Source organism: Sarcophilus harrisii, chromosome 3 (assembly GCF_902635505.1).
Source record: "Sarcophilus harrisii chromosome 3, mSarHar1.11, whole genome shotgun sequence".
Lineage (NCBI taxonomy): Eukaryota > Metazoa > Chordata > Mammalia > Dasyuromorphia > Dasyuridae > Sarcophilus > Sarcophilus harrisii.
In genome coordinates, this window is record NC_045428.1 from 340,716,633 (window position 1) to 340,730,668 (window position 14,036).

Genomic DNA, 14,036 nt, shown 5'->3' on the forward strand with positions numbered 1-14,036 from the left:
TTACTCAATAGAAAATGAGATAGGAAGGAAAAAACCTTGGATCACCCCAATAATTGGTCATTTAATAATCATTTTCATTATTCTACAATTTCTAAATTCTCTTTGAACTCTAAATTCTGTGAACCTGTGCTAAAAACAATCGAAGATAGGGGTTTAGGATTGATATATTTTTTGTCTCTCCTTTGTTCTTGAAGAGGATAATAACATCAGGGAATTGATGCCATGACATGCAAGTGAATTGAGTTCAAGTAAGGGAGGACCGTACAAAATCATCACAGCCTCACTTTTCCCTCCAGAACTATCTGGTTTCAATGGCAAGATATGTATTAGGATGATTGGAAATGGCCCTGGATGCAATGAGAGACCTTGACCTTTAAAAACTAAGGTCTTTCACAGATCTCAGTTTGAGGTCATGCTCAATCAATGATCAATGACATGAACCTCAAAGAAGTAAGGATGCTGAGGACATTAGTGAGGTTTTTAAAAAAATGGCTGATAATAGAATTTAGACTAGGTTGGAAGTCAAGTGAGTCATAAGGGGGTTAATGGACCTAGTCAATTAGGAGTATTAAACAATTAGAGGTCCTTCTCAGTATTGGGAAAATTTAGTTCAGTGGATGCTACCTAGTTTAGTGTTTTGTTTTGTTTTGTCTTTTAAAAAAGAAAAACAGGTTTGTTTATTGTAGTTTACAATTACCCATAAGTTTAGTGTTATGAAAAAGAGGTTAAAATACTCACATATTTTGTAATATATTTGTTCTAGAAACAATGAGCAGCCACCTTCCTCTTTGAGAAAAGAAGAAGAAGTTCCACCTAAAGTTTCCTTTCAAGGTCTTGGGAATGAGCTGTTAATATATATATATATATATATATATATATTGCTGTTGCCAAGTTAACTGTGATTTAACTCCATCATATAGGAGCCCTCACTTCTGGCCTCAAAGTTGCTGAAATAGGAACACTTTAGACAAAGTGAAGACTTTTGTTAATTTACTAGTTGAGAAATAAAACATCTCAGACATATAACCTCAGGTAAATTGTAGTAGTGATTATTATTAATAGTAGTAATTATTATTATAGTATATTATGTAATATAATAGTAGTTATTATTCTCAGAAGGTGGATTTACAAAGATCTACCTTGCAAGTCAGAGAAAATCTGTGAAGGAGTTCAGCAAAGACAAGGTTATATATGTTTTGGTGGTTTGGGGTAGGGCAGGATGGGATGAGGAATATCTAGAACATTTGGGACTAGTAGATTGGGACTATTATTTAACAACTTTTGAGCACACTGAAGTGCTTGATAGATGATAATAGAAGAAAAAGGAAAGAAGGTCAAAAGGATTCCAAAAGAAAATAGAGGAGACAAAACTGACCATTTTGCTAAGTACTGCTCCTGTGTGCTCTTCCTTAATGCTCTGAAAATATTTGGTTGGCTGTACTTGATGTTTTTGGTTGATGGATAAAATACCAAGCCTGGAGTCAGGAAAACTCATCTTCTTGAGTTCAAATCTGATCTCAGACATGGAGTAGCTAAATGACCCTGCCTCAGTTTCCTCATCTGTAAAATGAGTTGGTGGAGGAAATGACTAGCCCCTCCAATATCTTTGCCAAGAAAACCCCAAATGGGGTCACAAAGAATCCATCATGTCTAAAAATGATAAAAGTGTTTGCTTAGCTGGTCTTATTCTTGTCAGGCAAATCAAATGCATTAACTCATAGGAATGGAAGGTTTGCTGAGGAATCTTCCATTCAACAAACATTGATTAAGTGACCATTGTATGCAGGGGATAAGGGTTGGTAACTGCTAGTTTCTTCTCTGTAGTAACATTTTTTTGAACTCCTTTGAGATCTTTGTTTTGACAACACATGCATTTTTTTTTTTTTTTTTGATCTGTAGGTTCCCTTAGGTCCAGATACTCTTGATATAATCTTACCACTTCCTTACATAGTACACTGAGTACTGAAGGAGGACAATTCTAATGGGCGATTTTACTTGTCATGGTTCCTTTTCATGTTTATTCATGCTCCTTCCAATCTTCTCTAATGCTCTGAGAATGATCTTGCTTAGCTGGATCTGACAGAAGTTTCTCTTTATGTTCACTGTTTTCTCAAATCTTTTCCACTGTTTTGGAAGACAATGTTACTTGTAAGACTTCTGTTAGCATACCTTTTAATCTTTTTTAAAAAGTAAACTTGTAGTAAAACTGGTGCTGACCTTGACTGGGTTGGAAAGGAGATCAAGTGTTTGCTGGCTGAAGTGATTTCTGGGTTATTTTTCCCTCCTCACTGTGGTGACTATTTGGCATTAGTCATGTTTTTCAAAATAATGATGAGAATTAGAATTTACGTTTTTACTTTTGTCTATTTTTCATTTTGTGGTTCTGGTGGCATTTAGAAAGTAGTCGTTAGAACCACTGTATCACATTTGATGTATACTTATCTTATCCTTATCCTTTCTTCTAATTGGGTATTGATTTTGATCTTTTCCAGTTGAATATCTGATTATACATAGGTAGTTGATTCTGAAATAGTTCCCATGTTTGGTAACCAATCATTTCCTGTCTATTAAAATATAATCATTGTCTTTTCTTTTTTTGGGGTATATGTGTGTGAGAGATATTTTTGTGCTTGTCACATCAGTCACATCCTAACTTTGTTATTGAACAAAGTACGTGCAGGTTAATATATGGTTGAGGTTTCTGAGTAGTCTGTTAAGACTTTGGCTTGTTTCACTTCTCAGTCTTAAACTATATTTTTTCAACATAGTTTTCACAGTTCTCCTTTGTGCCTTCTGTGAATTCATGTAGTATCGAGGGTCTTGCCAAGTTTTTTGTAGATTTTAAAAATTTCTTCACCTTTTGAAATGTGTTGGCCCATGACCTTTGTCTGTCATAAGCATTGTAAGGAGAATCTATCCCATAAAGTGATCAGTATATTATTAGAATTCTGGGAGGGTTGGGAGTGTCTCCTCTTCCTCTTTCTTAGATATTTCAGTAATTAGCCTTGGAAAATTTGAAAAATTACACATTGCTGCCTCAGAACAAATCTTGATGGATTGAGAGACTGTGAGTAAAGAGATCAGGAAACTCTTCTGACTCCACACCTGAGGGAAGTACTTCTTTAGGTAGGAGGCAGGCACAACTAGGTACTCTGACTCCACATGGAACTGGGGATAAAGACCAACTTGTGGAGGACATCAGGAAGATGTTCTTGACCTCTGAGATACCTTATATGTGGAACACAAGAGCAGATTTAGTAAAGGAAGCAGAACTGTTTTGGACTGGGATATAGAGAGCCAGGATCTCTGGAAAAGAGTGCTAGTTACCTGAAAAGACCAGAAAACATGGAAAATTGTAGGAGGGTATGAGCTATAGGTTGAATGAAGCATGGTATCACAAAGGGCCATGGTAGAAATCAGTGATCTAAAATTACTGCTGAGGACCACTACAAGCGAAAATGACACTAAGAAGATGGCCAGAGGATATATGGAGACTTTCAGGGGCTATTGCTGGACATTCCCTGCTGGAGCCCTACTCAATGCAATACTCTAAGTGCCTAAAGCTGATTATACAGCTGGTAAATTCTCTTTCTATTCCAAACATAGAGTAACTACTAATTTTTGACTTTTATAATTTTATGCTTCAAAAAGGTAGAAGAACTGATGAGGAGAACTTCACCTGCACTTAATTTTTTTTTAATAATAGCTTTTTATTTGTCAAAATAAGCACAAAGATAGTTTTCAACATTTACCCTTGTAAAACCTGGTGTTTCATTTTTTCTCCCTCTTTCCCCAACTCTCCCCCTCTCCTAGACAGCAAATAATCCAATATAGGTTAAATATGTGCAATTTTTCTAAACATATTTCCACATTTATCATGCTGCACAGATTAAAAGGAAAAAAATGAAAAAGAAAATAAACAAACAAGCAAACAACTACAAATGAAAATTCTATGTTGTAATCCTCATTCAGTCCCTATAGTCCCCTCTTTGGATGCAGATGGCTCTCTCTATTACAAGTCTATTGGTATTGGCCTGAATCACTCTGGACCTAATTTTTACAAAGAACTAGGGCTAAAATAAAAATGATAGGAAATTTGGAGGGAAGTAACCATTTGAATTTGTAATAAATGAGGAGAGACAAGCTGGTTATGGTCTGAAATGCACTCTATATTTTGGGAGAGCAAAGTTAAAATAGTCAGAAAGGATAGGTGGAGTTCTGCGTGCCAAAATTCTACAAAAGTTCAGCTCAAAAAGGCTGGGACATCTTTTGTCTCCTTTTGTTTTCTTTGCCAAAAAGAATAAGCTTTGGCTGGGAAAGGATAGAACAAAAATAGCTAGTAGGGATTTTAAACTCAGAAGAAGTGAGGTCACAAAAGAATATCTAATTGCCCTTGATATAAGTAGAATAGGAAAAGTTCATTCTAGGGTACTGAATATGGAGACTGTTATTTCAAGCTAATGTCATGAATAATATAAAAAATATGTTGGTACTAGAGAAGGGAAAACAGCATTTTTTTTAAAAGAGGAAGAGAAACAAAATTATAATCTCTAGGACAGTGAACTTGATTTTTATTCCTGGCAAAATTTTAGAATACATTATTTAAAGGATGGTTAGTGAATGTCTAGAAAAGGAAGCAGTGATTTTAAAAGCCAGCATGACTTCATCAAAAACTAATCCTGAAGAACAATGTAATTCCCCACCCCCCTTTATTTGAAAAGAACTACTACAATGAATAGTAGAACAGAGAATTGTTGTATAATTTACCTTCATTTTTGAAAAGTATTTGATAGTCCCTCATATTATTCTAGTAGACAAGAAGTTTACAGGGTAGACAATAAAAGAGTTAGCTGAATTTTGAACTGATTGAATTGTGGGGCTCAAAAGCTGGTCCTTAATTGTTTGATATCACCTCTAGGGAGATGCCATAAAGCTCTGTGCTTGGTCTTATATTATATTAGAATTTTTATTTATTAATTTGGTTAAAAGGTTAAAGATCATGCTTATTATATTTGAAGATGATGCATAACTATGAGAGCTAGCTAGCATATTGGATGATAGATTCAGGATCTAAAAAAATCTAAAGTACCAGAATGAATCTAATAAAATAAGATGAAATTCAACAGGGATAAATAGACTTACCCTTAAGTTAAAAAACCCCAACTACACAAGTATAAGATGGAGAAAGTATGATTAGGGAATAGTTAGTCTAAAAAAGATCTGGGGGGGGGGGGAGCAGCAAGGTGGTGCAGTGGATAGAACACCAGCCCTGAAAGCAGGAGGACCTGAGTTCAAATTTGATCTCAGACACTTAACACTTCCTAGCTATGTGACTCTGGGCAAGTCACCTAACCCCAATTGCCTCAGCAAAAAAAAAAAAAAATAAAATAAAAAATCTTGAGGTTTTAGTGGAACACAAGCTTAAAATAAGTCAGTTATCTATGAAATAATATCTATCTAAAATAATGCAGTCTTAGCCTGCATTCTGAGAAGTATAATGGTTGGGGCTGAGAAAACGGTAGTCCTGATAATACTACTGTGATCCATCCATATATGGAGCCTTATATTTCATTTTAGGGTGCCATATTTTATGAACGTCATTATAAGTTGGAATTTGTGCAGAGGAATGTAACCAGGATGATGAAAAGCCTTGTGACTATAACATATAAATATCAGTTGAAGGAGCTAATTATTAGCCTGAAGAAGAGAAAAATTGGGAAGGACACACAGGAGAACACAGTTTGTTGATTAGCTCTTTTAAAGCAAAGGACTATCAAATTGAAAGATTAGACTTCTTTTGTTTGGTGCTATAGACAAGAACAATGGAAAAAACCAGGTCTTGAACCTAGATTTTTATGATTTTTTTCCCACTCCTCCCATGAGGGTCAAAATGTCTACCTGGCAGCTCATGATTGTGTGTGAGACTGAGGTGCTTTGTGGTTTATTAAGTGCTATAGATACAGGTAGAAGTTGAAGAGAGGTTAATTTAACTTTGGTGTAAGGAAAAACTTAATTCTCAGTTAGAGCCATAAGATTCTAATGGGTTGCTTTAGAAGGTAATGAGCTTCCTCTCACAGGAGATTCTTAGCCAGAAGCTGGGTGACTTCTGGTACAGGGTCCTATGAATGGAGTCCTTGTTCAGGCAAAAATTGGATTAGATGGCCTCTGAATTCCTTTCTAACTCATCGATTCAGTGATTCCCCACCTATATTTTAGTAGTAATAGAAAGGAAAGAGACTGATGAGAGATTGTAGAAGTAAGACTTTGCACCTGATTAGACATGGGAGGTGAGAGAGAAGGAAAAGTCAAAGATAAGTTAACAATTTTTCCCTGTATAAGTAGAATGATTGATGATGGCAATATCAGCAAAATAGAGAAGTCAGGGGGTAAAGAAGGTATTTTGTGTATTGGGGTAACACAGGGTATCCTCAAAGTCTTAATACAATTTTAAGCTTTAATAGCTTAAATCTGCATTGTTAGTTTTGGGACACTGAAAAATTCAATGCTCGATATGCTGACACATCCAGTTAGACATATGAATTAATTTTCATTATCCACTAAAAAATTGTTAATTTAGAAATGAAAGAACTGAGCTGAGAGGCTCAGCATGGAGACATACGTCTGACAGCCATTTACATAAAGGTAGACATATTTATTATCAAAAGGCAAAACTAGAAGTGGAAATAGCAGAGGTAGATTTAGGCTAGAAATACAGTTTGTCTGGGAAATTGGGTTGCCTTTCTGGGGAGGTCTTCAATCCAAGTTTGGGTGACCACTTGCTGGGGATGGAGTTGAAAGAATTATTCAGATACAGATTGGGCTAGATGTCTTACATGGTCCTGCTAGTTTGTGATATTCTAACATCAAAAGCTTTGGTACTTTTGGAAAGTAAAGTGTTGTAGTGGAAAATGTTTTTTGGGATTTAGAGTCCTGAGTTTCTTTTGAGTTCTGTGACTATGGTCAGGGTAACCCTTGCTCAGAGTTTGAACCCTGGCTCAGAACCCTAGCTTCTTTTTACAATACATCCTACAACTCACAAGGCTCAGATAAAATGGCAATTACCAACTCTTCCTCCAGTTGAGATGGAGGCTCACCACACCTTCCCCCTTGTCACTGTCTTCTAAAATCTTCTACGCCTTACTATCTGATCTACTTCCACTTGCTACAGATCCCTATAATGTCATTTGATTTACTGATTTAACCTAAGGATTCTTGGGCTGTGCCATGTATCATACAGATGAACTTTGTTTTTATATTTTATCTCTCCTAAGGTAGGAATTCCCTAAGAACAAGGACTGTCTGAATTTTTCCTACTTATATTCTCAGTACTCAGCTAAGTATTTGGCGCATATGAAGTAAGCATTTAACAAATGCTTTTTATTTCATTCTTAAACTCTAAAATGGGAATAATAATTATTATATTACCATTGTTGTTTTTTTTGAAGAAATTTTTTTTTGTAAAACTATGAAGTAATTTGTAAACGTAAATTGTTATTATTATTGGGAGGATGGGGATGGAGTTTTGGGTGGGGAAATAATTACTTTTAAACCCAGCCAACCAAGCATACTACCCACCTTCTGATAGAGATGTGATGAACTAGAGGTGCGACAAGACCTACATTTTTAGATATGGCCAATATGCAGATTTGTTTTGCTACTGTGTTTATTTCTCACAGGGAAAGATTTAAAAGTTGTTGGGGGTGGGTGGATTGATTTGGGCTTGAGGGTGGTTCGTGATGCCAATAAACAGTAAAAAAAAAAAAAAAAAAGAGAGAGAGAGAAAAAATAGTCATTGAAGTCTTTTAAAAATACAGAAGAGAACAGAAAGAAGTTTAGAGGGAGAAGCAGACAAGCTGGACAACTTTGATACTAAGATGTGGAATTTATTATACTCTTAAAACCCCCCAAACATCACAAAGACTCACTGTTTAGTATACATTTTTCTTTTTCTATTCTTTTTTGTATGTGAAAAATGATTGTTGGTGTTTGTCAAGTTCAGACAACAAAATTTTTTTTAAGGAAAAGGGTAAAAAAGTATCAATTATACTTAGTTATCAAACCCTTAAAAATATACAGAGAAACACAGAGTGGTATTGGTAAGGTATAGAAAGCAGGATAATGTTTATGCTAATTTTAATAAATATTAAAAGAAGCAAGCTGTGAGAAGATGGCAATTTTCACTAGCACAAAAATAGGCCTTTTGTGGGCAGCTAGGAGAGGGACTATAGGCTTGGAGTCAGGAAGACTCATCTTAAAACACTTAAAGCTGTGTGACCCTGGACAAGTCACTTAATCCTGTTCAGTTTCCTCATCTGTAAAATAGCTAGAGAAGGAAATGGCAAATCATCCAGTTCCTTCTGCAAAAACCCCCACAAAAAGCCGCAAAACCAAAAAACCCCAAAATAAAATAAAAAATCCATATGAGTTCTGTGAAAAACAAATGGCCTTTTTGTATAGAAATGTTCTTGTTTGTTGATAGTTATAAAATAAACATCTCTTCTCCAAGTTATCCTAATGCCATCCTTCTGATCCCGAGGTATGACCCACCTGATAATCTTAGCTATTAAAAAAGGAATCTTATTAGCTAGCCTACAGGAACTAGTAGGCTGATAGGGATTAAACAACTATTTGGCCATTGCCACTATCATTAGATTTCATGCTAACAGGCTTAGCTAAATGTGTAACTGTAATTAAAGCCAAAGGCAAGTCATTTTATAATTAAATGAAATAGTTTGATGTTGAATTGAATCCATTTATTATATGGCTTTTTGATCATATAACCAACTAATGAAAAATATGAATGTCTTTAACAACCACTTGTTAAGTACCTACTATATATACTATGGTTGTGCTAATCCTTTGACTTAAAACCTCAAGAATTAGATTGGCTTGAGCAGGTCTTTGGAGTGAGGATTGGAAGTGGGATAGTTCCAAGGGATGTTGCTTAGATATGGACCAGTTCACAGCTTGGGAGAACTCTGGAAGAAGATTGGCTCCCAAATGCTTGTCCTAGGATTTCTGAAGCTGCTTAAGGAGTCTGAGGTACTCTATAGCTACCAAGTCATTTCTGTCCCTTTTCTCAAAACGCATGGCGAGGTCTCTAAGCAGCTTGATTTTTCAGATCTCTACTGATCTCAGGCCAAATGGGAGGGAGGGTGAATTGTACTAGGAGAGATTTAGGTTAGATAGTGGGAAAGACTTGTTGATGAAGGGATTGTGAGAAAAATAGAGTACCATTAGCAAGAGAGATCATGGAATCTCAATCTCTGGAGGTTTTTAAGGCCCAAGCATCTATCTGGGCTGGCTTAAAGTACAGTCTTGCCCAGAGGGATAGATACAATTGACCTCTAGAGAGCTCTTTGAATTTTCTGAGTCATTGTCAGTCTCCTCTCTTCATTATGTATTTGTCAGGAATAATGATTCTTTTTATTGCATTTTGGACAGTAAAATATTTCTTTAGTGATTTATCCCTTGTTGTAATTCAATGTGGTAGTCAAAATGCTTCCCTGGGGTTTCTCTTTAAGTATTTAATGAGAATGAGAGCAGAAAATTGCCAGGAGTCAGCCAAGTGTTGAGGCAGATTGTAAATACCTGTAGGGAAAGCTATTTAAACATTTCCGATAGGAAGGATATTGTAAATTTTACATGTGAGGGCTCAGCATGAAAGCCCAAATTCCATCTTTTCTCTTGACTGCAAGTTTTCTTAGGCAAGGTCATCACAAAAGATCTACTGTTTCTGTGGCATTTACATCACTGTTTTATCTTATTATTCCTGATACTTTGCCAATCATATTGTGAACTTCTTGAGAGGAATAATGAAAATAAAAAAGCCCACACAGCTTTACCTCCTTGACAGCAAAGAACAGAGAAGAAAAGACTCTTTTCCAGACGTAAGTTCTTTATTTTATCTGTGGGTTTTCACTTGAAGTTTTGCCTTTGACAGATTCCCAGGAGTCCAGGAGGAAGGAATGCTGAGTTAATTTTCCCTTCCTGGTCTCAATCTCACATTAAATTATTTCTTTACAAATGACTTCAGAGGCTCTTGCCTCGGTCTAGGCCTCTGTGAGCATGGGGCCTGGCAGACGGCCCTACCACATGGGGAGTCAAAAACCCCAGCCAAATGGGCAGCTTACCTGAATGCTTCTTGTTCAGTCAAGAGTGTGTGGGGAAGAAATTGGCAGGTGGACATTTAAAAAGTGACCATTCACCCTGAGCTTCGGGGTGACCTTGCTGCTCTCTCATAATGCTGTGAGTAAAAATGTCTATCTTAAATATTTTTGCATCCTGGGAAGGTCTAATCCCATTCTAGCAGTATCCTGTTTCAGCTTTATGTCTTTAGAAAGCCAATGTTCTTTCACTTGGCTATTCACTCATTCAATAAATATTCATTTCCCAATTACTATGTGCAAAACTTTGTGTAAGATACTGTGGGGAATAAAGCAATTCAAAGTTATAACTAAGTCAGGGACACCAGAGCTTTGTCCTAGAGTAGGAAATATGGAGAAGTGGTGTCAAACTCAGAAACAGGATACACTAATCTATAAATAAAGGTCCCTGAAGCTTGTCTATTGATTTAGTATTTAAGTGGAATGTTATCTGTTTTTGGATACTTTTATTTTCTTAAATATTTCTCAGTGATTTTACAATCTCTTGCTACTTTGCTGATGAGTGTTTCAAATCCTTGATGCAGAGGGATACCTACAATATTTGTGCTTCCTTCTCTGCCCTCTTAGCCACCATGAAAGGATTCCTTCTGGAGCATGTATCTTTCACTTTTAGCACCATAGAAACTTCTCCATCCATGTTGGACTATAAATATTTTTTCATCCTTGAGCTGTATTCCCTCTTAGACCTCCAGCCCACTTCAGGTGCAAAAATTGCTTCTTAAGGTTTTGCCAAGAAGTATGTAATTTAGTTTCTGCCCTCTTGGAACATAAAATTAAGATAGCCTTTCTATATCTACTTTTCTCTCTCCTACATGTTCTTTCTCCTGTAGTATTTTTTTTCCCCCACAGAACTGTGCCCCTTTCTGCCTTAATCAATCAATTAATCAACAACTATTTATTCAGCTCTTACCATATGTTCGCCTTGGGATTCCCTTCCAATTCTGAGATTCAGTGATTCTATGAGTGGAGTCAGATAACTTAATTTAAATTGTATATATGCTGACTTCCATAGCATCTTTCTGGGATGGATTACCAAAAGTTCATGAGCAAGGTCAAAATATTCTGCTGGAGGAAAGAAAGTGGCAGCTTATCATCATTTACCTAGTAGAATAAGTGAGGCTGCTAGCAGATGAATGATTTGCATAGTTCATCTTAGTCAATTTTTCATGTATGGAAAGAAATGCCTTTCCATCTAAAATTTTCCCTATTGGTCCCAAGCCTGGGGATTCTGAAATGAATATATGCACTAAGAAATCTGCTTGCTTTAAACCTTATGAGATATAACTTTGCAAATTAGGGAACTTTGGAGGGAAGATTTTACTTCCTAGGCAAATATTTGTTTTTCACCTAATGTGTTTGTCCATCTGCTTGGTTTCTGGGGAGATAGGCATCTCATAATAGAAAGCTCATTGGAAACTGAAAATCATTCAATCATTCTCCTTGCCTTTATTTAACATTTAATGAGGAAATCGCTAGAATCTAGGCAACCCTCTGGGTGCCATAAGAGATCATAATAAAAATAATCTAGAATCCACAGCACTTGGTTTAGGATGAGTGGGGTGGAGCTGAGGGAAACTGAAAATTATAAGATGATCTAAGATTGCACACCTAGGTGACTGCATGGATGGTGGTTCCCTCAGTAGAAACAGGGAAGTTCAGAACGAGGGCTGAGCTCTGTTTGGGACATATTGAATTTGAGATGCCTATGAAATTTCCAGATGAAGCCATTCACAGGCAATTCATAGATGATATGGAAGTGCAAGAAAGACTTGAAAGTTGGAAATACAGACTGGAGAATCATTGAAAATACAGACTGGAGAATCATGGAAAAAGAATTTAGAGCTAGAGTCCTTAACCTTTTTTATATGTCATGAATCTCTGGTGAAGTGTATGAACATCTTCTCATTTCAGAGCCTTTTTTAAAAAAAATCATAATGGAAGTAATGCTAAATTTCACTGAGAAATTAATGAAAATAAAGAAGTAATTTTTTCCCCCATCCAGAATTGGGAAGAAAAATGAAGAGAGCCTAAGACAAAACCTTAGATGAAATGGTATAAAGGATAATCCAGCAAGAAAAATGATGTGCCAGAGTGAAAGGAAGATAATTAAGAGAGATGTGTGCCACAAAAGCAGAGGCAACAGAACATATACAGGAGAAAATGTTGGTTATTATTGTCATATGTCATAGAGAAGTCAAGAAAACTTGAATTGGGAGGAATCAAGGTTTTAAGTCAAAGGCCTGAGTTCCTTGGTAACTTCAGAAACAGCAGTTTCAGGGGAAGAGTGGTTTTAAAAGCCTGATTTTAAAGGGTTAAAAAAGAAAGGACGTGATTTTTTTTTCTCTAGGAGTTTGGTAGTGATGGGGAGGGAAGAGCAATGTAGGCCAACAGCTTGAAGGTCCAGCACAGTCAAGTGGAGGCATGTTTGTAGGCAACAAAGAAAAAACCAGGAAATAAAACACAAACCAAAGCTTTGAGAGAGGGGCAGCTAGCTGGGGCAGTAGATAGAATGCAGAAAGATTCATCTTCTTGAATTCAAATCCTTACTATGTGTGTGACTCTGGACAAGTCACTTCACCCTGTTCGACTCAGTTTCCTCATCTGTAAAATGAGCTGGGGAAGGAAATGGCAAAATCACTCCAGTGTCTGCCACAAAAATCCCAAATGGAGTAGGAGTTAGACATGACTGAATAATAATGGTCAATAATGACCTGGAGGCGTGGTAGGAGACTCTAACAGAAGGATTCCCTTGGCAAGTAGGACCATCTTTTCTATTGAAACTGGGGCAATAAGGAAAGCACAGGGATACTTTTAAGTGTTTTCTTTGTTTTCTTTGTTATTTTTTTTTTAAGATGTGGAATAAGAGTGATTCTTCACTTCATATTCTTATGAACTTTTGATAGTCTTAATTTAAAATATGAGGCAGAACCTCTGCTGAGAAGAACAAGTGAGAATGGTAAAGAAAGGAGAAAAGAATTTTGATTAGTTTCTGTGGGAAGTCTTCAAAGGAGTCAATGTAGGAAGAGTGAAATGATTGCTGTGTAGCAGGAAGGGACTACTTCGGATTAGATACCAGAATTTGTAGTTGACTCAGGCAGGAGGATGGCCTGACTTCTCCAGAAATGCTCAGTAGTTTGTAAGTAACAGAAGAAGCAGCAGGTGCTAGGAGTAATCCCATGATTGGGGTTTGGAAAGGGATGAGCAGGAGGCTGGTTCACTATGCCCCAAGGGCCATCAAAATGTGCATACCCTTTAATCTGGCAAAATCTCTTTTGGACCCAAAGAGATCATAAAAAAGGGAAAAGGACCCACATGTGCAAAAATGTTTGTGGTAGCCTTTTTTGGAGTGACAAGAAACTGGAAACTGAGCGGATGCCCATTAGTTACAGAATGGATGAATAAGTTATGGTATATGAATGTTATGGAATATTATTATTATTATTATAAGAAATGATCCAGGAGAATGATTTTAGAGAGGGCTGAAGAGACATGAAATGATGCTGAGTGAAATGAGCAGAACCAGGAGAACAGAGTACGTGGCAACAGCAAGATTATACAATTATCAAATGTGGTGGATGTCTTTTTTTTTTTTTCTTTTTTTTAACAATGAGGTGATAAGTTTGGGTAAGATGTACTTTTAGAAGGCTATAGTGAGGGGGAAGGCACAAAAAGAGGTGGTTTGTGATCTCAGGCCTCATTTTCCTCATCTGTCAAATGACTATGTGGCTTCTGAGATCTCTATGATCTATACTCCTTTATGGTAGTATGGGAAATTATGGTAATTGAAAGGATTTTCAGAGTTTCTAATCATGGAGATGAAACACTTATGGGTGATGAGATTAAGGCTTATGATAAGCCCTGTACTAGTAA